At 44.6% G+C, this 22367-nt stretch overlaps 1 long non-coding RNA gene across 18 annotated transcripts in view; it reads left to right on the top strand.

Annotated features, from left to right (window-relative positions):
* The window catches only part of LOC114014495 (uncharacterized), a 101619-nt gene that overhangs the window by 13145 nt on the left and 66107 nt on the right, over window positions 1-22367 (top strand). For 14 of the 18 annotated variants that reach the window (XR_008734420.1, XR_008734417.1, XR_008734415.1 and 11 more), the window contains 3 exons: window positions 6247-6478; window positions 8257-8320; window positions 10605-10842. This is a non-coding gene — a long non-coding RNA (uncharacterized LOC114014495). Of the gene's footprint in view, window positions 1-353; window positions 878-6246; window positions 6479-8256; window positions 8321-10604; window positions 10843-12753; window positions 12819-22367 lie in introns of those variants that run through there. The other 4 variants (XR_008734426.1, XR_008734423.1, XR_008734416.1 and 1 more) reach the window with 3 other exon arrangements.

The following is a 22367-nucleotide window of genomic DNA, read 5'->3' as shown; positions in this document are numbered from 1 at the left end:
TCTGACTTAAAGATTTGGAAAAGTTTCCCCTTTGTAAATGCGGAGGTTAGATTGTAGATTAGATGTAAATCTGATTCTTGTAATGTTTTATTTACCTTTTGTAGCAAATGCTTTTTGGATTGAATGCATCAGGCACTTGAGGACAATGCACTCTTTCAAATACCGCTTCAAAAAAAGTTGTATGGAGTTCTTCCCCTGTGTTGTGTTGGCGGTCTAGTAGGACGATAGCACTGCGACTGAAAAGTGGAAAGGGCAAACAGAGACAAGTTCTATAGCAACCCACGGCCTGAATCTGATACAGAGACAAGTTCTATAGCAACCCATGGCCTGAATCTGATCATATCCTCTTCCTTAGAATGATACCACTCCTGATCTCCGAATGATTCCTGCTTCAACAGAATTAGGCTCCAGAGTAAGTGTGGCAAACCAAACCATAGAAAGCAGCTTATGACCTAAAGCTGAGCTTGCTCCTCTTTGAGCATTAATGGGGTGGGGTTTTTTTTCCTCCTAGCAAGCTGTGTTAATTGGCCACGAAAAGAAAGCAAACAACTGTTCTTTCATCACAACAGTGCTTTGATGTTTGTGTTTTACCCTGACCTAATCTCAGTAATAGGAAGAAACAGAAGTTGGGAACTGAAATGGTGTCTCATAACAAATTTCATTAAATCATTGAATATTTTTTTATTTCTTCACTGCAAAATCAGACCTTGAATTTTCAATATTCTTACAGGCCTGCCTTTGGCCCGTAGGAGTGCATGAGTAGGAAGGGAGTCCTCAGCAGGGCATGCAATTGTTTGCACTGTGCGGTTTAGACATGACCTGCAAAGAATACACAAGAAATTGTCACTGATATCTCTTTTCACCTTCTGTTTTATAGGTAGGGAAAGGTTTGTTTGTTTCTTTACATAATTCTGTTATTTATCTCAAGAATACCTGTGATGCGCAGTCTGTGACATCTGAGGAAAGCTTTTCGAAATCTCACAAATAAACTTTACAGGTTTATTCTATCATCTACCATTGCACTGGGTCTTGGTCACCCTGCAGCCTTCTGGAGAAGCAGGGCTTCAATTTTGATCATTAAAGAAATCCTGTTTATTAGTTTAAAAAAGAAACATGTTCAACCATTTTGGTTAGTCTTTATTTCTCTTCAGTGAGCAAATGAGGGCACAAGCCAAAATACTTTGTTTCTACCACAGCTGAATATTAATAGGTGAGCAGGAAATAAATTTTGTCACATTGCTCCACTCCAGAGGAGACAAAACCAGTTCTTGAATATGAGAGACTTAAGCACGAAATAGAGACCAGGCTGCTCTGCAGTGCTAAGACTGATGTGCTTCCCAGTATATTCAGAAGAACTTTTTCTGGGTCTCTGGAGACTAGCTTCAGAATCGCAGACATTTGTGAGTTTAGCAGCTGGTAAGCAGGAATGTTAGAGCTCTGGGTCCCTGAAGTGGCCGGACCCTTCTGAAGATTGTTGTGAGAAAGAAGACAATCGCCAGAGCAGGAATTGGTCTCAAAAGTGAGCCTAGTCCTCCAGCCTACGATTGCTCTTCTCTCTGTGGCAGCCGATGTGTCTCTGTGTCTTCCCAGGTCATAAACCACTTGTGACAGTTGGTTTCCATAATGACTGGCATGAGACAGTCTGCCAGGAGCATGGAAAGCCCTGTGCTGTGGATAACTCCCAACCTGACCTTTTGTACTGAGCCACTTACCAACAGCTGGGAAAGGTGGAACTATCAAAGCTTACTCTCTAGTAGAAGAATGTGGCTGCTTTTAACAGTTTACTGGCCAAACTAGGTGTATTCAGCTAGTGTATGGAGTTGCAGGATGGTAGTAGTCATCTTGTCAGGCTTCATACAGTTGTTGGGGGTGGGGGATCCTCTTTGGGTTTCTTGGGTTGGGTTGTTTGGGGGGCGCAAGCTGGTGGGCTCTGCTGCTGCTGGCCTCCCAAGGCTTTCCTGGTGCCTTTTGCTGCTACATGACACAGCTACTCTCACCTGCTCCCACAGAAATGTAACAGCAGATTCAGGGCAGCGGCACAGGAGAGCATCAGCTATTTTACTCTGTAAAGGCCACTTGTAAAGATAAAGGGCTAAATACTGGTTTACTCAGCAAGTTTATTTCTGATGGTATCAAAATAAACCCATTTAAATAGCTACAATATTTCCTTTATATGCCATTTTTTACAGACTACACAGCAATATTAACTGCCTGCTGTTGCAAATATATTCCAAATACAGTGGAGCATCTGAGTCATGCCTAGTAATGCTGATGCTGAGTAGCTGTTGTGTTTCTACCTAGCGGAGCTCCATGTTGCTGTGATTACCTTGTCTTGACTGTAGAACATTGGCTTTTGGCTTTTGTTGCAAGTAAAAAAATAGTGATTCACAGAGTAGAATTATTTTGCTTTACTATCAAAGGGTTACTTCTCCCAGCGGAACAGCAGACTACATTGGGCAAGCATATGTCAGGATGCAGATACTGTAGTCCCAGCACCTAGCACTATACAGGCCCTTGTGACAGGCAAGATCCTTTGTCCTTCAGTGCATTCATGAGGAATTCCTTTCCACTTTCAGCTCTGATAATGGCAACTATAATGCTTGCTGGAGCAGCTGATCTAGCTAAGGGAGCAGTTGTTTTGTGTGTTTCTTGAAGGCTAGTACAGTGCTACTGCTAAATCTTTACAACTTTGTCATGTTAATGCCAAAAAAAAGAGAGAGTGTTTGATTTTCTTAAAAAACCAAACAGACTACAAACCTTGCTTTTTATGATCAGCCTCTCACAAATGCCCTGGACTCTGTTTAGTTCTTTCTATTGAATAATGTCAGCATAAGGCTCTTGTAAATTTTGCTTTAAGATGGATTCAGTCCAAGCCTTTTGTTTGTTGGTAAAGAACAAGTTATAGACAGTAGATCTTTCTTTCTAGTTTAATACGTATAAGCTCCTTTTACAAGCTCTATCCAGAGAACATTCAGTTAATTACTCAAGGCATCTTGTTATTTGCAGCCACTGCTTGTAGGGGACATGAAACTGCTTGTGAGAAAGTGCAAGCACTTTTTTTGGACAATTTTCTTTGCTGTTGAATGGCCCACCTGAGTACTGTGTGTTCCTCTCTTGCCAAGGGGAAACCCTCACTGTGTCTGATTCTCTTGGTGCTCCAGCATAGGGGAGGAATAACTGACATTAGGCGAACTACACCTGGGAAGGAAATCAAGCAGCTGCTGGGGCAAGGGGAGTCAAGCTGACTTCTCTGCTTTCCCACCTGGCCAGTCCTTTCCACTCCAGGGCAGAGCTGGGCAGGGGTGCAGTGGTGGTGCCAACTGTCACGCAATATTATATACTTGTTTTTTCCAAAGCAGGTCACCAGTGTTTTCAGATAAGTGCTGTAAGCTGGTGGTGATTCAGATCTGTTTTTCAGTGTAGCTGCCAGCTGATGGGCAGCCTTTCTGCTTCCAGCAGAGCCTGGCTGTTCCTGAAAGGGCTGGCATATAGCTTTCCTGTCCTTCTCCCAGCCCAGGGGAACAGAAGTCGCATCGCGTGGCTATAAGGAATGGCCTTCGGCGTCAGGAACCCTTGTGCCCACCTTTAGGGTGTCCAAGAAGGGACATGCTGGGGAAGCCTGAGCCTGTTCAGCCGGTAGAGAGGACTGAACACAGGGATGTTGTGGGCAGGCTACGGGGGCTTCTGCCCTTCTGTTAGTCCTGTTCCTGCTCCCCTCCTACAGACTGGGAACTTTCATGCTGCAAGAGCACTGTAAGAGCTCCTCAGCCTCCCTTGTCCCCTGGCACTGGGCATGGGGAGCGAGGCACAGCACTACTTCTTGCCTACTGCCCACAGACACCAGCCTCCCGCAGACACCTGGTCTGCTGCTGCCCCAGGCTGGCCCTGCCCCAGGCTGGCATCCAGACGCTGCTGTGGCCCACAGACACAGAGGTGACCAGCCTGCATGGCTCACATGCTGTGGGCACACGAGGTAGGAACTGCTTTTGCTCACGTGCCACATTAGTATTCAAAGTGGAGGCTTAATGTTAATGCCCTGGAGAGCTGCCATAGGAGCTGCCTCTTAGGACCATGGCACAGCAATTAGACCCAGGGTGATTAGCAAGGGAGCATTGTAGCTCTCCCCTGATACTGAAGGAGTGCGTGTTCTCTTGTGAAGTGAGCAGAGCTGGGCCTGGGCTTGAGTCTTTGCTTTGGGCAGCAGCACGAGCCAGAGGACTGGCTCTCAGGATTGCTGGTTGCCATTCCTACCCCGAGCAAAGCATGGGTTAGCAACAAGGGCAGGAGTCCGGAGTCCCCTGAGGAGACACCACGCAGCACTGCAGGAGTGGGCCAGGACCCTGCTTGTCACCATATCCTGCTGCCGGTGGCCACGGTCCTTTCCCTCCTGTCGGAGAGGTTCAGCTGCGCTTCTGTTGGGTAAATGCACAGACCAGAGCCACAGCATCTGTGGCAACAGTGAGGTGTTGCTGGTGGTCCAGCCCTTGGAGTACGGCAGCTCTTTCACATCAGAAAGAAGGAAACATCCAATTGCAGAGACGGTTGCCTCTCTGTAAATAGCAAACCAAGTGACCTAATTCACCGCAGCAGCAGCTCTTTGGCGGCGTCCCTCAGCAGGCTCCATGGCAGGCCGTGCTGGAGCTGACTCATCACTTCCAGTGTGGCAGAGATTGGAGTTTTCAGGCCCTAAGGATTTCACCATTTTTTTATTAATTTTAAATTGATTAAAATGAATTTTTAAAATACCAGGAGAGACTTGCCTAAAGAAATGGTTATAAAAAAAGAAGGAAATAGTTGGTCTGTGGGAGTAAACTGAGTGCTTAACAGTCTCTGGCTTGTACAGCTGTGAGCACCCATTGCAGCTTGGAAGTCTTACGTCTGCTATTTTGGCCCTGGGGGATTAGCAAAGACAGTATTAATCCATCATTATTATAAAAAAAGTGAGAATTTTAAACCATCCTTGCTTATACCCAGTGCAAACCCACTGGTGTCCTCATCCACGGTGGGATGGTATTACAGGCTTCTGTTCTCAGCTACAAGGCTTTATCCAGAAGTCAGGATCTCTTAGGGAAGTGCATCCCTGCAGGAGCATCCCATTCTTTCCCACCATCACCTGGTGCCTGACAAATCTCATATGGTCCAGAGGCTCCCTGGGGCAGCCTGTGGGGTGTCTTGTACCAGAACAGGCTGTCAGGTCCTCTGCTCAGCCTCCAAGTAAGGGTGTCATAGCGCGTGTAGGCAGTAACAGATGGCTGGAGGGCAGTTACAAATGAGCTTTTCCCCTTGGACCATTCTTACTTGCTGTTCATGCCCCCAGTCTGCCAGGTGGAAGCTGCCTTACACTGTGAAGCAAGAGGATTGTTGTCCCTTATGATTTCCATCTGCTCCAATGTAACTGCACCATTCAAGGTTAGGCAGATATCTAAAGCTCTTCTGCCTCTTCGCTTTCACATGAATGGGGAGGTGGGTGCACTCTACCATCCAGCCAGCAGCCCAGGGATGTCTGCGAATGCACTTGAGCCAGCACCAGTAAGGACCCTTCCATGCTATGGTGGACTCCAGAGAAGTAGTAACATTGGGGGTTACAGAAACAGGGTCAGAGCCCTCTCCACATGGGGAGTTCTCCCTGAAGGTTCCTCCTGGGGACACCATCCCTCAGCATCCCACCTGCTGGTTTGAAGCAGGAAGGTGGGCAATGGTGCTCACCTCTGTGGTGCTGTGGCTGCAGGGATGTAGCACAGGGTTTGGCCCTAACTGGTCAGCAGGGATTGGTCTCCATTCTGATGAAAGTCGGGGCTGGATCAGACAGAATAAACAGTAGATGAATTGATAAAGCTTTTTGTCCTGACATAGCTGGGAGTGTTGAAGGAGCAGAATATGGAATTCACCTGGAGATAATGAAGCAGCAGGTTTTGTTAGCCCCTTTTATGTCTATCAAAAAAAAAAAAAAAAAAAAGACCTGCTATTTTGGTGAAACTGAAGAATAAAAATTAAAAAATAACAACAACAGAAAATGTCTGCAAAAACAATTTGACACTTGTTATTGATTGAAGTAATGGAGCAGAGTTCTAAGAAGTTGCATAAAAGCATCTTTGGTCTGCTTTAAAAATCCCTCTACCACATCTATGGTACTATATGGTACTATATATAGGGCTACAGCTTGATATATCCTCGCTACATAATGAGGAGGGGAGAAAGGGATATTGCTTATATGCTGTTCACCTATCTGTCTCTTCTAATCTGTAGGTCTCAAAAGCTGAACAGCTTTAAATTCACATGCTAAAGCAGAACCTATTCTTCCTGACTCTGTACCCCACACTCAGCTATCAACCTTGCCTGTGACACTGTAAAGCAGATATTGCTGTGAAAGAGCCTGACTGATGAAACAGATAATTCCTGTTCACCTCCTTGAGCATCAAGTGGTGTCAACTGGAGTGACTGGCGAAGCTCCTCTCTCTCCCTTGTCCTCCAGGATCAGGTAGGATGGGTTCTTCCGTAGGGCTTGATGTCCCACAGTCAGCAGCAGAGCTTTGTCCTGGGTAGGTCACCACTTCTGTGGTTTGCTCCCTTTGGCTTCACCTCAGTGGCCTGTGAAAGGTGTCAAAGGAGCGGTTTATTTTGTACAGCGTGCAGATTGATGTTGTATCTGGGAGTGGCTTATGTGTAGGTTCTAACATATTTTATTTTTTTTGCCTTTGAGGTGCTTTCCAAATTAATAAATGATACTAAAAAAATCCTTCCTGTGCTTAAACAGACTCAAATTTAGTGTTTTACTCAAATCAGGCAATTACTAAGTAGGATAAGAACACTGGGTTACAGAATGTTCTTGCTTCATTCATTTTGTCAATTGCCATTTTAGTTTTAATTATTTATAACACACCATAATGTACTAGTTAATTTACAGTAGCATATTTCTGTACAGTAATGAAATTAGTGACATGAGACTCACTGCAGCACTTGCTGTTGACTCTTTGCTGAATAATACACATGTTAATTATGTGCTTATTAGAATGGCTTAAAATATATATAGACTCAGCTGGAGAGTTAAGGTGTTTTAGACTTGCATATTCTTCATGTAGTTAAAAATAGTGTCATCTAAGACCTGGTCCTAAAGAAGTACATGAAATCAGTGTGACTATTCATGGAAGGAAGGTTCTGACAACGTGAAATTTTTTCAGCCTCCGGAGGGCCAGGCCTTAGCCAGCAGACATTAAAGAGCACGTTTCAGTGTTTTAAGGGCAAAATTCCTGTATAAGGTTATCCTATTCCTGTCTCCTAGTTAAAAGATACCTAATGAGTGTCTTCTCTGTCCCATACAAGTTGCTGCAAAGCCTGTTTAAGCTCTGCTGCTGTTAATGATGAGCATGAGTGTAAAGCTCATCACTTTACACACTTTACACAAGCACTGGCCCTGTGGGCCTGAGACATGACTTTGACAAAGCAAAATGCTGTCAGATTCACAAGACAAACAGACTTGAAAATAGAGAAAATATTTTTTCACTTTTTTTTAAGTTTTATCACTCAGCTGTGCTATTTGTAGTAGTAGTAGACATAAATTTGCAGAAAGAAATGTGACAGATCTATTCAGCTGGCAATACTAAGTTTCTCTGTACTGATACCACATCTTGCCAACAACTCCTATCTTGTGGTGAAAGTTGCGTGTAGTTACCTAACAAGACAACTGGCTGTCTTCATTATGCATTTCAGTTTTCTCAAGCCAGAGATAAGACATGCCCAGCTATGCCAGGAATTAAAACAACCCAACATGTCCATTCTTGTTTGGTGAAAATGCTGCCCTGTATTCTCAGAGCAAAACAATTACATCCTCTGTGTTGTCACAGGTTGTACTATATAGTGGTAATAGCTGTCAAGCATCAAAAAACCCACAACAAAACAAACAAAAAGAACCCCAGCTGAGGATATTCTTCACAGCAAGTGCCCTACCTTACTCTGTATTTTGCTGCTTTTAGCTCCAGGCTAAGGATACTGCTTCTAAAACAAGAGTGATTCACCCTCTCCAGCTACACCAGCAGCCAGCTTCCTAGGGTTTGGTTTTCCTGTTCACCCTCTCACAGTGCCTTGCTATGAAAACATGCATAATCCATGCTTTCCTGAAGTCTCGCCTGACCCTGTGAAAGCAAGGACTGGCTGGATGAACAGACCCAAGGGGCTTTGCCCCTCAAAATTCAGCGTATGTGAATAGGTGGCATCAGGTAATTGAACTGTGTTTTCTTTCTCCCTGGGACTTTTCTGCAGGAACAGTCATTGCCTTTCTGGCAGGCTGAAGCAGCGAGATGCAGACCTACAGGCACCTCGCTAGGTAAGGACTTCTGCGTTCCTCGCAGCAGAGGCAGGCGAAAGGGCTGGGTGCAGGAGATGGGAGGGTCAGAAGTTCCTTGTGCCACTCCTGGGTGACCCACCAGCCCTTTTGCTGAGTCTCGCAGCTCCAGCTGGGCTCTGCATAACCGAGGGGAGAGTTATACCCCCACACTACCGCACAGGAGCTCAGTACAGGAACACAGCATCCTTTGGCCTCCTGAAGGACGAGGGGCCATGGTGTAAAGCTTTGTGCTCAGTGGAGATGGGCAAGGGTGATGGGATGCTCAGAGAGCAACACGAAGAAGCTGACTTTATCTCATCATGAAGGGGACCAGAGGGTGGCTTTTGTTATAGATAAACAGCTCTTAACAGCTGAGTGGATCAGCTAGGGGTATAAATGTCTCCCTGAGTTAGCCAGACCTGGCAGAGGGGGTACAGGGAGGGATTACATGGCTCCGCCCAACCTAAGGTAAAACATCTGAACAACTAGCAGAGGAATTTCGAAGAGACCTGCAGGCTTGAGCTGACATCAACTCACATAACCCTTCCCAGTGACCAGGGACACCTAGTGTCATGGCAGTGAGTGGATTATGGAGATGGGTAATGGGAACCACACTAGTATGGGGACTGAACTGTGTACTGCAGTTGCTATTTCACATTTGTGTTGTGTTTTCAGTATATTTTGTATTACACTGCTAAGTCAGAAATCGGGGGTGCAGACAGCAGCAGAAGTGCCCAGGCACTGGCCAGGAAGGTAGCTTTAGGCCATCTCACACCATATGCTGCCAGTACTTTTTACAGCTCTGCACACCCCGTCGCTGTCTGGTCTCTTAATTTCCCTCCCAGGCTACAGGGAGAGCACCCCTTTCAAATACCAGGTTATTACAGTGGTGATAGCCCATATACATTATTTAAACATCACAGTACTTTAGTGCACAAACATACACATTTCAGTAAAACAAAGTATTACTCAATGCAAGGTCTAGTGATGGAGTTTGATCTCCAGTAGATGGTGGATAGAAACCGATACATAAAATGTTGCCTTATCAAACACATAAAGCACTTTCCTGCAGAAAAATGGGAACGTAGTGTCCAGTCAGGGAATGGAGAATTTCCTCCTTTCTCAAAATTCCTTTTGTCTCTCAATCTATTAAATTCTACCCCATTGTTACTTTTCCTGTGAGCAATGCTTTCAGCCAAGCATTTTACAAGACGCTCTGCCCCCTTCTCTTGTGTTACACAAGGCTCAGACATTTTAAGGGATACTGAACTGCTCATCAGCAGTGGCATCAAACCCAAGTATCTCCTTCCACAAGCACCCCAGGCCACAGTATATGGCATGGCACCTGGTTTTACATACTACACCCCCTTATCTCTGAGAGCCTAGTGCCCATTATGGACATGACCCTTCCCCAAGAAAACTTTAGAACAACACAATGTGCATTTGCTTAAGTCTCCACAGAATAAATGTCCAGGGTAAAACTTGACCCATGGTATTTTATGTCACCAACTTGTAAATAATTTTGCTTCTAAGCATAAAGGTTTGGGGAAATAAAAAATTTGAGTGTTCCAGACAGAGCAAAGCTAGACCCCCTGTTGTTATAATGCGCCATACAGTGTGAGATGTGATGGTGATGAACTGCCGTCATCACTGAAGCAGAGCATATTCAGACTGGAACACCGTTCACAAGTGGCTGGTGCAAATTATTTTTATAGTGGTACCTTTATTTCACACACGTCCATCCAGATAAACAAGACACCATACTGTTCAGTCAGTAAGAGATTCTTTGTGATTTATTCTTGCTGATTTTTTAAAATTGTTAGCATCCAAATGCTTGTGGCCTGTAGTTTCTCATCATCACTTATGCACCACCACCATTCAGTACTGGGTTAGTAAAAATGGCCCGTGCCTAAACAGCTGGTCACCCATGTTGTGCCTGTCATCCTGACCTCCAGAGTACTGTGCCAGCACTGCTCAATAGCAGCTGAGTGACTCTAGGCTTGTATTAGAGATGTAGGGAGGCAGCCAGCACTGACTGGAGGGATGGAGTGTGGTCCTCTGTGTCCTCCTATAAAGGAGAAAGCTGCAACAGTTATTTGTGCAAATCATATAGCATGAATTTAGCCAGGGCTTTGTTAATCCATGCTGGGAGATGCAGAGTCCTTTGGTGGCAGTTGGTTTCTCACATTCCTTTAAAGAGTGTCTGTGTGTGTGTATTGCAGAAAGGCAGAAAATATTTGAAAGAATTACTTTCTTCTTTTTTTGCTTCTAATTTGCTCATTAGGGATTTGTTAGAAGGAAACCTAGGCAATGAAGAAAGTAAGGAAATCTCACCAGGAGCAACACCCACACACAAGTACCAAATGCCTACATGCACCTGAGTTCAATTTATGCAAAGAAGCTGAATTTAAAATGCACTGCAGAACAAAATAGGGCCAGCTGGAGGATTTCCTGTAAGAGAAGGGAAAAGCCTGGGGAGGCAGCAGGCAGAAACATTGAGCTGTGACACATTCCTCTTGGCTGTAAGTAGTGTATCTGGATGGAGGGGAATGGGAATGTCTTGGTTTGGTCATTTGGCCTAGCAAACTCTTCCAGCTAATACTTTTTTCATCTAGCATCCAAAGTGTTGGAGGATTTATACTTTTATATATTTTTTTTAAAAAATATGTGTGTCTATACATGGGGGGTATTTATTATAAAAGGCTCCAGAAATGCTGTAATTCTGTTTATGAGCACAAAGAGAAGCAACAGAAAGTGCAGCAAAACTTGTCAGGGTTACTCTGAGCTAAATGATTTACAACTGTGGAAGTTGTGTCAGTTTTTGAGTTGAGAAAAGCTTTTGTTCATGAGTGATGGTGCCACATGTTTCAGGTTGTTGCTGGAGCACTGCAGAGAGCGGGGAAATGAGCACTCACCTGCCTGCAGCATCTCACTGCTGTGCTGGGGGAGCAGGTGCCAGGGCTGCAGCTGTACCCTGGTGGTGGTGGGGAAGAGGTGGGCTTGGGGAAACCATCATGAGGATCTTGGTAAATGGGCGGCTGGAGGAGTTGAAGGTGACTGCAGAGGCTTTTGGCAGGAACCCTTGCTGCTGGGCTGCTGCTGGGCATGCATGTGGCCTGGTGCAACCACTGTTGTGTTTTGTCCTGTTTTTGCCTCATCCTCCCATGCTGGCAGCTCAAGCCTGGGGGTGACTGGCCGCAGCATTGCAGGGAGTGAGGCCCCACTGCCATCCCTGCCCTGTAAAGCTCCTGTACTTTGTCACCCTTGGCCTTCCTACAGTGGTGGTGATGGCAGGTGGCACTCATGGCTCCATAAAATACCTTGTAGATTTGACTATTTCACAGACATCTAAAGTTGCTAGGTTTCCAGTATTGCCTTTACTAGGCATTAACAAAAAATCTTTTTTAACTCAAGTAAGAATGCATTTAATTCAGTACATATCTTGCAGTCTCGATCTCATCATACCTCTAATTTTAATGTAGGCTGAGTCATTTTCATCCTACTGCTTTAAAGTCAGGCTGTGGAGCGTGGTCCATTTCTGGTATGTTTGGGAAGTAGAACAGTTTTTCTCTCTTAGTCAGATCTGTCCTGCCAAGCTTCTATCACTTGGTGCTCTTAGATATAAAAATAACATATAGCTGGGGATGATTTGAAGAGTTAGTTTTATTACTGTAAGCAAAATTGAAACATGAAGGACGCCAGCTTACGTTATGCAGATTGATTTATAAAAATAAAGTATTAGTCCCAGTGAAATATTTAACCTTGTTTTGACATAATTCTTTGGGGAATAATTTGCATTGTAATGCAGTACAGTAGTTATGCAGTACTTGCTTTCTCTGTTTTGTTTATCTGTTGTTCCTCCTGCCTGCCCATCAAACTCTCCTCTGAGGTTGCAGTTGTTAATGTTTTTAATGCTTTAAGTACTGTATTGTTCCCTGTTCTTTGTATTTTCAAATACTGATTTGGTTTTTGCAAATCCAAAGGTTTCAATTTGAGACAGGCTCTTAGCATGGAAAATACAGGTGGAACAGTTGTAATCTTGCAATGCTACAGACTCCTGGAAACAGTTGTGATGTGAAGCCTTGACAGTAGGTAGAGCTACTCCAAATGCTGTATCTACAGATACTTATCCCTGTACATATGAGAGAGAACAGAAAATACAAGGGGAACGCCATAGTACGCGTGTGATTGTAACACATGTGAAATATTGCGCTCCTGAGTCCGCAGCTTAGGAAAAGCATGGCAAAAACTAGAAAAATCCTGAAAATGGGACAAATCCAAGATTGAACAAGCTTGATCTGTTTATATACAAAATCTGGTTGTGAATCTGGACTGATCTAATTTTGCATTCACAGGTTGGTTCCTTCACATGAATTTGAATTGTAAAGCAGTGACTGATTTTTATTTTTAAATGTATTTATTTTTGCTTTGAGTTCATTGAAGCTGCATCTCAGCAACAACTTGGGTCTTCAGACAGCATGGGTTGGAACAGAAGCAAGTACGTATGTGTTATACATCTTATGTAGATATGTTTGACCTCTCAGTATGGTAGAAAGTCCCAGTGCTGCTATTCTACCGCAGAACAGATGCTGTCCTGCTTTGCTGTTGGTGTTGCACTAGCAAAGGGAGGTGGATGGAAGCAGTGAGACAAGCCCTGGGGCTCAGCTGCATGATTGTAACATTTCTCCCAGGCTGGCGCAAGTTCCACCTGCTCATGTTAAGTGTGGATTTTGGCCCATAACGTGAAATGAAGCCTGGTGAGGATTTGCTTTATTTCTACTGTCAAACAGGTGTTAAACATCTCTGCTCACTCTCAAGTACGAGTACGTTTGTGCAGCCGAGAAACTTCTGGTTTGCTAGTCTGGCCTTGGTGAGATTCGAGGACAGTTCTTGCTTACAGAGACAGGCTAGCAATTATTAGCCACACTAGTGGAAACAACATATCTTTTTCCATTTAAAAGATAACTCGGTTTTAGTTGGCTTTATGTGTTTATTTTCCACCTCTGAGTAGTTTCAAATGCAATTTAGTGGTCCACTAGGTGAAAGTAAAGCATCTTGCAATGGCAAAGAAATCCAGTGTATTATTCGGTAGGGGGGTTTGTTTATTTTGTACAGAAGTCACTATCTCTTGTTTGCTTAGAAGTTGGTTTGGTTGAAAAAATGCTAGCAATATTATCTATAATCCTGTGTTTTCCACATTGATAATGGCATATAAGCAACAACTAAAAAAAGACCGCAGTAGCGGACTTCTTACTGCCTTACAGGAAGTCATACCAGGATTAAAGTTTGTGGTGTAGAGGGAAGTCATATTATGCCTCTCTGAGGCTGCTTACTTCCTCTTCATCGCTCAGGACCTTAGTGTAAATTGAAGGCAAGCTCCATGTGCTCATGAAGGAAAGTACGTTACCTTGCACCCATTAGGCATGAGCTTTGGCTCCTCTCTGATGCTAGATGGAGCAGGCTGTATTGCACTGCCATGATGCCACAGAGCTTTCCAAAAACCCCTTGCTCCTGAGGTGTTCCCGCTGCCCTGTGCTGACCCAGTGGGAATCATGGTTCCACTGGGAGAATCTGTGAGGTCCCTGCATGCCCATGTGTACGCTGTTTGTCCAGTCCAAGGAAGTAAGTAAGACTCCCACTGACTTTTCATCAGCTGGTTACCTTGATGTTCAACAAGCCAGTGAGACTGACAGTAGTGACCTCTTGATGGCTATTTGTGTTTCCAAAGGCTGCAGGATCTTCCTGAAAGACCAGGCCTGTTGGACAAGATGCTGGACAAACACAAAGCAGAAGACAGATGCAAGCAGGTGTGGGAGAAAATGCCTGTGCATTGTCTGTTTGCTTGCTGGCTGAGAACTAGGCTGGGATGATCAGTCTGCTCTTGCAATAGCTACATCATCTGGCTATGCCTTTCAGTCATTTACGAGCAGGTGTCAGCTGCTGGAATAGGCTGTGTCTTATTGCCAGTTCCCTAAAAGCTGCCACCTGCAAAAGCTGATTTTCTATTTGTAGCCACGGGTTGATCTGTTTGTTTTTTAAAAAAACAAAACTTGCGCAAATGGATCGCCAACCAGCTAGGCATAGGCGGACACAAGCTTGCATATTCTCCTTCCCTAGTGACTGCGGTCCTGTTGTATGCCATATTGGAGCATGGAACATTCCAGCTTTCTTCCAAAACAAGATGTGGTGGATCGACTAATATTAGTGCATTCTGAAGTACAAGGTGAGGCTGCATGTTTTGTAATACACTTAAGAGGATATGTTAGTACGAATTTTTCCACAGCTTCAGTACAACACTAGAAATGGTGTTACCAGAAACACCACTTCCAATATTGAAGATACATTTATTAAGACAAATGTAGACTAAAATAAAGGAATACTTAAAATATTAAAAAAGCACACAAAGGTGGATCCTGTGAATGGTGTGTGAAAGGGTAGGTCTTCGAGTAGGTAGTCCCTTTGCACCACCTGCTTTCTAGATTTTGCTTCTAGATAATAAAACTGACTAATTTTTGCTAGTGTACTTTAGAGTTTGAAAGCTCAAAGCTTTTGAAAGCAAATTCACCATTTGCAATGGAACTGAAAAGTGCAGGTGTTAATTGGAATGAAGTTAGTGTTTTGCTAGGCAACAATTTCCTGTTCTCAATGCTGCATTTGGGGTGTTTTTAGGGTATTTGATTTCTGCTTAGATGTACAGTGTGCACTTTTATACTAGCAAGTTAAATTCATCAGTCTGGAGATCAGATAACTTTTCTTACCTGTCTTTTCCATTGAGCTTTCCTGAAGATTGCAAAACTTCCCTACAGAGTATAGATCATCCCCCCCACCCCAGGGAATGGTAAAAGAAATGTTGCGATGCTTTCTGCTGGTAAGGACCAGTGTGCTTTTCACATGCTGAAGGACTCAAACCAGCTAGTTTGCTGGCAGGAACGAGGTCATGGCGGCTTTCCCCTCCTGAGCTACCCAATTTAATGGATATTTTTCTTTCATTTTGAGGAGCATTGTCATTTTGGCTTGTGGCCTGCTGATAAGACAGAATGACTGTGCCCTCTGGGTTCCACAGCTCTCCATCTGCCTGCATACACCTTCCTTCTTTGAGAACCACTGTCCGCAGATCCTTCTTCCTGCCCACTGCCAGCTTCTTGCCGTGGTGGCTCCACCTGAGCGAAGACTCACTGAAGATATCTAGGCTGAAGCCACCCATTCTCTGCTCTGTCACCCAAATGGTGGAGGCTGCTTTACTGAAGCCGCTGTCTGCTCCTGGCTGAGCTGAGCTTTGCTGTGTGTCAGCGTGGACTGTCAGCTCTGTGGAGTAGCAGGGCTCTGGATGTGTTTGTGGTCAGTGCTTTTCTGAGCTCTCTTTACATGGGGTATAGCCAAGAGGAGAGCAGAGAGGGACGCTGGTGGTGGCCTTGCCTATGAAGAAATCCTCAGCTGATTACTTAGGGAAGCTTTGCAGTTTTGCTGTGTCCTGGCAGCAGGAAGGATTGAAGCAAGGGCTGAAATCCAAGGAGAAGTAGAGGAGCTCTAGTTCGGCAGAGAACGGGGCCCAAACTTGCTTAAAAAAAGAAATTGCTTGCAGTTAATATTTTCGGTAATGTCACTTTCACTTCTCTTACTGTATGAAACTGAGGCGAAGACACAAATCTTTGGAGTCAGAGCACTTGTGCTTGGTGTCTCAAATGAAACTATGAGAAAGTGACTGTAATGCATCCCTGTTACACTATGGACATGAAAGAAGTTAGCCTTTGTGCTATTAATAATCATCAGGTATGCAGGAGCCTTCAGTAAGGCCGTCAACAGTGGTGACACGTCAGATACGTTGGTGAACTGTCTGCTGGTACATGTTACTAGATGGCTATCCTGTTTGCCACTGCAGCCTTTAAGCCCAACAGTGTTATACTTACAAGATTGGTGAAGTAATTCTATGCTTTTGCTGTGATGTGGTTGCAGCAAAGACTTGTTTTCACTGTTAGTGCTGTCTAGAGCTGGGCTTAAATCACAGGTGGCAGTGGTCTGAGCTTGACAGAGGAGGCAGAGCTTTCTGTTCTCTTAGGTGGTCTATCTGGCAGCATACACTCAGGGTTCACCTTGACTCTCGTTTCCTTAACCGTATACATACTGTGATATAACCTTCTTATGCCAGGTAGGATCATAATGTCTGTGCTCAGCTGATGGGAGAGAAGGAGAAGAGGGCAAGCTAGTGAGCAACATCTGTGCTTGTCCTGCAGTCCCTACCCATGGTCCATGTCTGGTCACTATTGGCTGCATATTGCTGAATTGCAAAAGGAGTATTATGGTGGGCAGCCTTCCCACAGGCTTATTTGCAGAAACACATGGCAAAGGGGAGGGTTTGTCACTTCTGTTAAGTGACCTGCACAGTTCTGTGGAACCAGACAGGAAGATACTGGCCAAAGTGCTGAAGAGTGAGGAGCCATTGGGTACGACTCGGATGACCACAGCTTACATTGGGTTATGATAAGCCACGCATATTAAAACAGTATATAACAAAGCCATGCTTCTGTAAGTACTAGTTTTGACTAAATGAACTGAAAAGAATTTTTGAAAAGCCCAAGCAGTTTAAGGAATTCATAGACTGGATGAAATTGTGTCTTCATTGGCCACAGAGTATAAATTGGGAAAGTGTGAGTTTCCAGCTTTTGGAAGGTTGTGACTTTCACTGTTTTTTTTAAGTCGGCTTTTCTAGGTCTGAAATAATTAAATCTACTAATGCAGCTGGAATAGTGTTTTTAAAAAGGTGCATTGTTCTTCTGAGGCTTTATAAGGCCATTTCAGAGCCTTTCATGTGCTACAAATATGAAAAAACCCTGGAGCATGGAAGTTTGGAGTTGTGGGGAAGGGGGGTAAATGTCTTAAATTACTGAAATACGATAGGAAGTGAGGTCCACTTGGAAGCAAGAGCCTTAGTAATACCTAGGCCATCCTGATGGCTGTTCACCCATTTTTCTCTTTAAATCTGCTGCTGATGTTATTCCGTGGTCTGTTCTAGCACTTCAGATACCCCTATGTGTAGTATCTCAGCCTACATTGTCTTTCCCCCAAACCAGCCTGTTGCTTCTCAATCTGTACTGAGAAGAAACATGGATCATTGTCTCCAAAAGGACCTGTTATGCCCAGCCTCAGCTTTCTTTTTCTAGGCTAAACAAATTGTGTTCTTCCTGTTTCTCACAGAACTGAAGGACAGCTGAGGTTGGAAAGGACCTCTGGAGATCATCTAATCCAACTATTCTCTTCTAAGCTGGGGCAGCTGGAGCAGGTCATGCAGAGCGCTGTGAGGCATGCAGAGTTACCTTCTGAGCGTGGAGACTGCGCAGCCTCCCTGGTAACCTATCCCAGTGTTAGACCAGCCTCATAGGAAAAAAAAATAAATATCTTGTGCTTGAACACATCTTCCTGTATTTCAGTTTGTGCCTGTCACCTGTTACTCTGTCACTGGACACCACTTAGTCAGACTTTGTCCTGTTTACTCCCCCCATCAGTACTTACACAGTGATAAAATCCCCTCAAGCCTTCTTTTCTCAAGCCTGCAAATTCCCATCTCTCTCAGTCTTTCCCTGTATGGTATCCCTTCCTTATCCTTGTGGCCCTTTATTGGACTCTCTGATACATCCAGGTGTCTCTGGCATTAAGTCATGTTTAATATTGCCAAATCTTGACATCACACCAGTCCCAACCGCTGTTCTGTTCCTCAGCAAAAGTGATGTATGCAAATACAGTTCCTTCTCAGTGTTCTGCAGGGTGTTTTTCTTTTAATGAAATGCTCTGTAAGTCACTTCAATCTCTGTATTAACTCTTATGTAAGTCCTTTCCTGGCTGGTGACTGTGAAATGAGGTGTCATGAACCGCAGCTGAAGAATGAAAAATAGGATTTCTTTTCTCCCTGGTACCAACAGTTTGGTCATTTCAGTCTCCCTTCATGAATATGGACTTCAAAAAGTAGAATTACAAATTTCAGAGGTAGACAATTAAAACATTTAGGAAATCCTAGGGAAAAAAAATAAAATCTGCTTCTGGCTCTGGTGGAGAGGTTGGAATCCATTTGATCCATTGGTAGATAGAGAACTGCTGTCTCACAAACAGCTGAGATTACTGTGGGCTTGAAGGAACCACATTGTGTGCTTGTCAAGGAGGCTTCTCCAAATGGGAGAAGTAGCAGAACTAAAACAGGGTTTGTGTGCGGTGGCGGGCTTGGGTAGGGTAAATTGGAATGGTTTGAGTTCTTGTATCAGTCTCTGCCTTGCTTATTGGTCTTGACCAGGTTTCAGCAAGCATAGCTCTATTCTGGGAAGCTGTTTTGTTATGAGGGCCCAGTGGAGTCCCAGATGATGCCCCTTTTGATGACTGCCGTGTGTGTGTTAGTACAGTGGTGGGGCAGGCACCTGGAGAAGAGCACAGAGAGATGTGAGCTAGCTCAGCTGTGCAGAGGCTGTGCTGCATTGTGAGGCATGGTTTTGGAGGGCAACAGAAAGGTTTAGCAGGGTTGAGGAGATGGGGTTTACTTACGGTAGGCTTTTCAGTTTGTTTTGTGGGTTTTCTTGTGATTTGTTGGGGTGTGCCTCTGTCCCCCCAGTCTCTTTGTGCTAGCTCTGCAAGCACAGCCAGGATCCTCAGAGTATTTCCACGTGGAGAAATTCATGTGCAGGATGCCAGAACAGGAACACGTAGTTATCCTAAGTCAAGTCTTCATGTGGACAGTGTCTGACAGTGGGGTAAGCTGCCTTGCACCTAGTGTGCGCTGGGGATGTCTGTGAGGAATTTCTCTGCTGTAGGTTCATGCTGTAGCTGAATGTGTGCTGACGTCTTCAGGCCGGCTGACTTGGTGGATCCCTGACTTGTCCCTGACTTCTGCCAGGAGTGGGGATGCCATCAGGCATGCCAGTCCAGTGGCACAAGCAGGTGTTTTGACATTAGGCTTCGTGTAATCTGTGTGCAGCTCTGGGACTTTGTAAATGGTTGTTTTGGCAATGAAGAAATACTGCGGTCATGGAGCGCAGTAACTCATGATTGCCAAGGCACGCAAAGCCCTCTGGAGAAGCAGCACAGGACTTCAAGCTGGCTGTGGGTACAGGAATTGTCCTGAGTTTATCTGAATAGAGTTGATTGTGTAATTGATTTGGCAGAGAGGATCTACAATAAAAGGGTGTTTGGTGACTGAACAAAGGCTGAGGTGAAGATCTGTGGGTGTTACAGAGCATAGGGGGAGAGAGTCAATGGCTTGTGCTCCTGTGTTTCCATGGGATTAACCTGGTAAACGCAGAGGAAACACAAGTGATGATTAGCATTCAAACCAGCTGATCTAGTCACTTCAAAAGGGCCATTTTGCATCTGTGCCTTCAGGAGGGGCTTATTTTCCTGTCTGTAAAATGGGAATGACAGTCCCTGTCCAGAAGCCTCACTTTACCCTGTGTTAGCAGACACAGAGCTGCTGTTGCTGTCTGAAGTGATTTGTCACAATTCCTTTCTTGGGAATCATAGTATTTCTGTTCGGCAAAGGTACAGCTAATCTAGAAGTAAAGGAGTGAAAACACTAATTGTGAGATTGTATGGTGCACAGGAAGAGGAGACAGCTCAACCCAAGAAACCATGAGGTGGTGTGTTCAGGTGGAGCTGTGAATCCAGTCTGCAGGATGCAATCTAAGATGAGCTTGAGCTTTGAAGGTGTATGTGGTAATCAGGCAGTGGTCATGTTTTCTGCTGCCAGTATTTTGGCAAAGGACTTTGGCACAGACATGTATCTGGTGACAACAGGTTCGTGAAATGTAGTTAAAAACACTACACACACAGAATACAGCAGATGAAGACTTGTTTTTCCTCTGTGGAGACTCCCATTGCAGTGGAGGCTGAGGCTTGCGTTTCAGTCCTGCAGAGCCTGCTGCACTTTGGGGATGCTGATGCAGAGCCTTTTCCTGGGCTCAGTGCTGCCTCTCTGCCTTGCCTACCCCAGCTGAAGCAGAATTTTCTTGTAGACATTTGCTGCTTGTATTTGCTGCTTTGGAAGTCTCAGAAGAGTAAACATGAAGATTTCTGATGCTCATGGTGTATGTAGCCTTTATCTTTTAACTTTCCCCTTCTTCCACAGACTATCCAGTGGTCCTTTAACAGTTCTGTGCAATCTCTAGTTTTATAAAGGTTTTTCACTTGTGTTCCCTGCCATTTTCCACATTCTTTTGTGCTCCAACTCTGGTTTTTACTTACCAGTTTGCCTTCTGATCATCTTCTCTTTTTCTGCCTGCCTTCTCCACCTTTCTTTCCATGTCCTGGGCTCTGGCATGTAGGTGGATGGTGGCCAGTGGCTAGCAGAGCACATGGTGTGTCTAGCAGAGTGCATGTTTCTTACCTGAGTCAGCCCTGGGGGGCGGCCACAGCAAATAAACAGTTTACAGATTTGGTCTGTGGTGTATTCTGATACTGAAGCATGGATGTTTTGGGGTAAGCTGTGCATGTTGGAGCCTTCTGTTATGGAGGAATGAAATCCTGTGGTGCAGCAGCAGAACTAATAGCTCCTTGAGGTCATGCAGAGCTGGGTTTTGTCGTTGGTCAGCAGCTGAAGCTATCCAATGCAACTAGATAGAAACTGGGAGTGAGCAGGACTGTAGGCACCTGTTGCCGGTGTTTGATTGGGATGGAACAGGTTTGGCCATTGGAGCAGTTGCCTCTGCTCCTGCAGCCGTGCTAAGGAAACCTCTGCCACAGTCCCTGCTGAAAACTTGTGTGAACTAAGGACCTTTCAGGTTTCAACATAAATCTGGTGCTTCCTTCCGGAGGCTGTCACATGTCTATAGCACTGATTATTGTGGTCTGACACAGGGTGTGCCAGATAGAATGACGTGCTGTCTGGCCAGGTTGAGACACAGTTTCAGTGAAACTCCTGTTGATGAGACACTTCAGCTGACGACATACTGCCCCATGGGCTGGCTGACATGTCTGTTGGCAAGGGCTGCGTTAGCACCGGTGTGCTCCCTGGGCTGTGGTGTATAATCAGTTGTGAGTGGGAATTTCTCTCCACCACCTGTAGGTTGTATCCTCTGCTGTTACCAGGCAGAGTTCCTGTAAAAATAATCACACTGGCATACATCACCACAGCCAGTGACATGGGCTATCTTTAACTATGGGAGTATTCTCTAACCATCTTCACGCCAAACAGTGCTTGGTGTCCTGCTTCCCTCGTACAGGGATGCTGTGAAGATGAATCTAGTCGGGTGTATCAGAGGCATCTACTGCCACAGCATCCAGACATCTCACAGGCATTTGATTATAGTAATGTCTGCCTCATCAAACACCTAGAGTGATAAAATACTTGTAAGGGGATGTTGTTCCTTTTTTAACAGATATTTTCTCTTTTATTACTTGGGTTAGAGCCTTTGTTGCAAACACAGTCCAAACTGCCTTTGAAATCAGAAATGTGACTGCACCCAGATGCAGTCTTTCTTTTTGAGACTTTCCTTTCTTTTCTTTCTTTTTGAGAGATAGTCTAATTCTTTTTCTCCCTTCCAAAGCAAGCAGCCTCCAGGGTGTTTTGCAGTATTACTGATATTTAACATGAAGAGGCTGAAAAACTGATGTATGTAATGATTAAATCACTTTCACAAGGTCGTGTGGCGAATCATTGGCAACAGCAAGAATAGCACCCCAAGTCTCTTGGCTCTCTAGCCCACCCTAAATGCTACAGCCTGCCTCTTCCTGGTGAGCATGGTCGTGATTCATAATGCAGCAGTTCTGTTCGAAGGCAGGCTACCTCTCTGTGATCCTGCTGCTGCTGCAGAGAAAAGCAGTTGGGCTCAGGCTGCAACAGATTGATTGCATGTCTGTAGCAAAAAGTCTAAACCCCAGAAACAGTATTTAGTAGCTTATCTTATCCACAGATAAGCTCATACAATGTAGTGATTGATTAAAAATAGGTTTTAAAGTTCTTGTCAAACATCTCAAACTTTATAGTCTTTGTTTCTTGCTGTAGTACAAAAGTACCATTTCAATGATTCTGGTTCATATGGCTTTTTCTGGTCTTTCTGGAAAAGTACCAAATTAT

Source organism: Falco cherrug, chromosome 11, assembly GCF_023634085.1.
Source record: "Falco cherrug isolate bFalChe1 chromosome 11, bFalChe1.pri, whole genome shotgun sequence".
In the NCBI taxonomy this organism is placed as follows: Eukaryota; Metazoa; Chordata; class Aves; order Falconiformes; family Falconidae; genus Falco; species Falco cherrug.
Note: the sequence above shows the minus strand (reverse complement) of the source record. Positions and strands in the feature narration are given on the sequence as shown.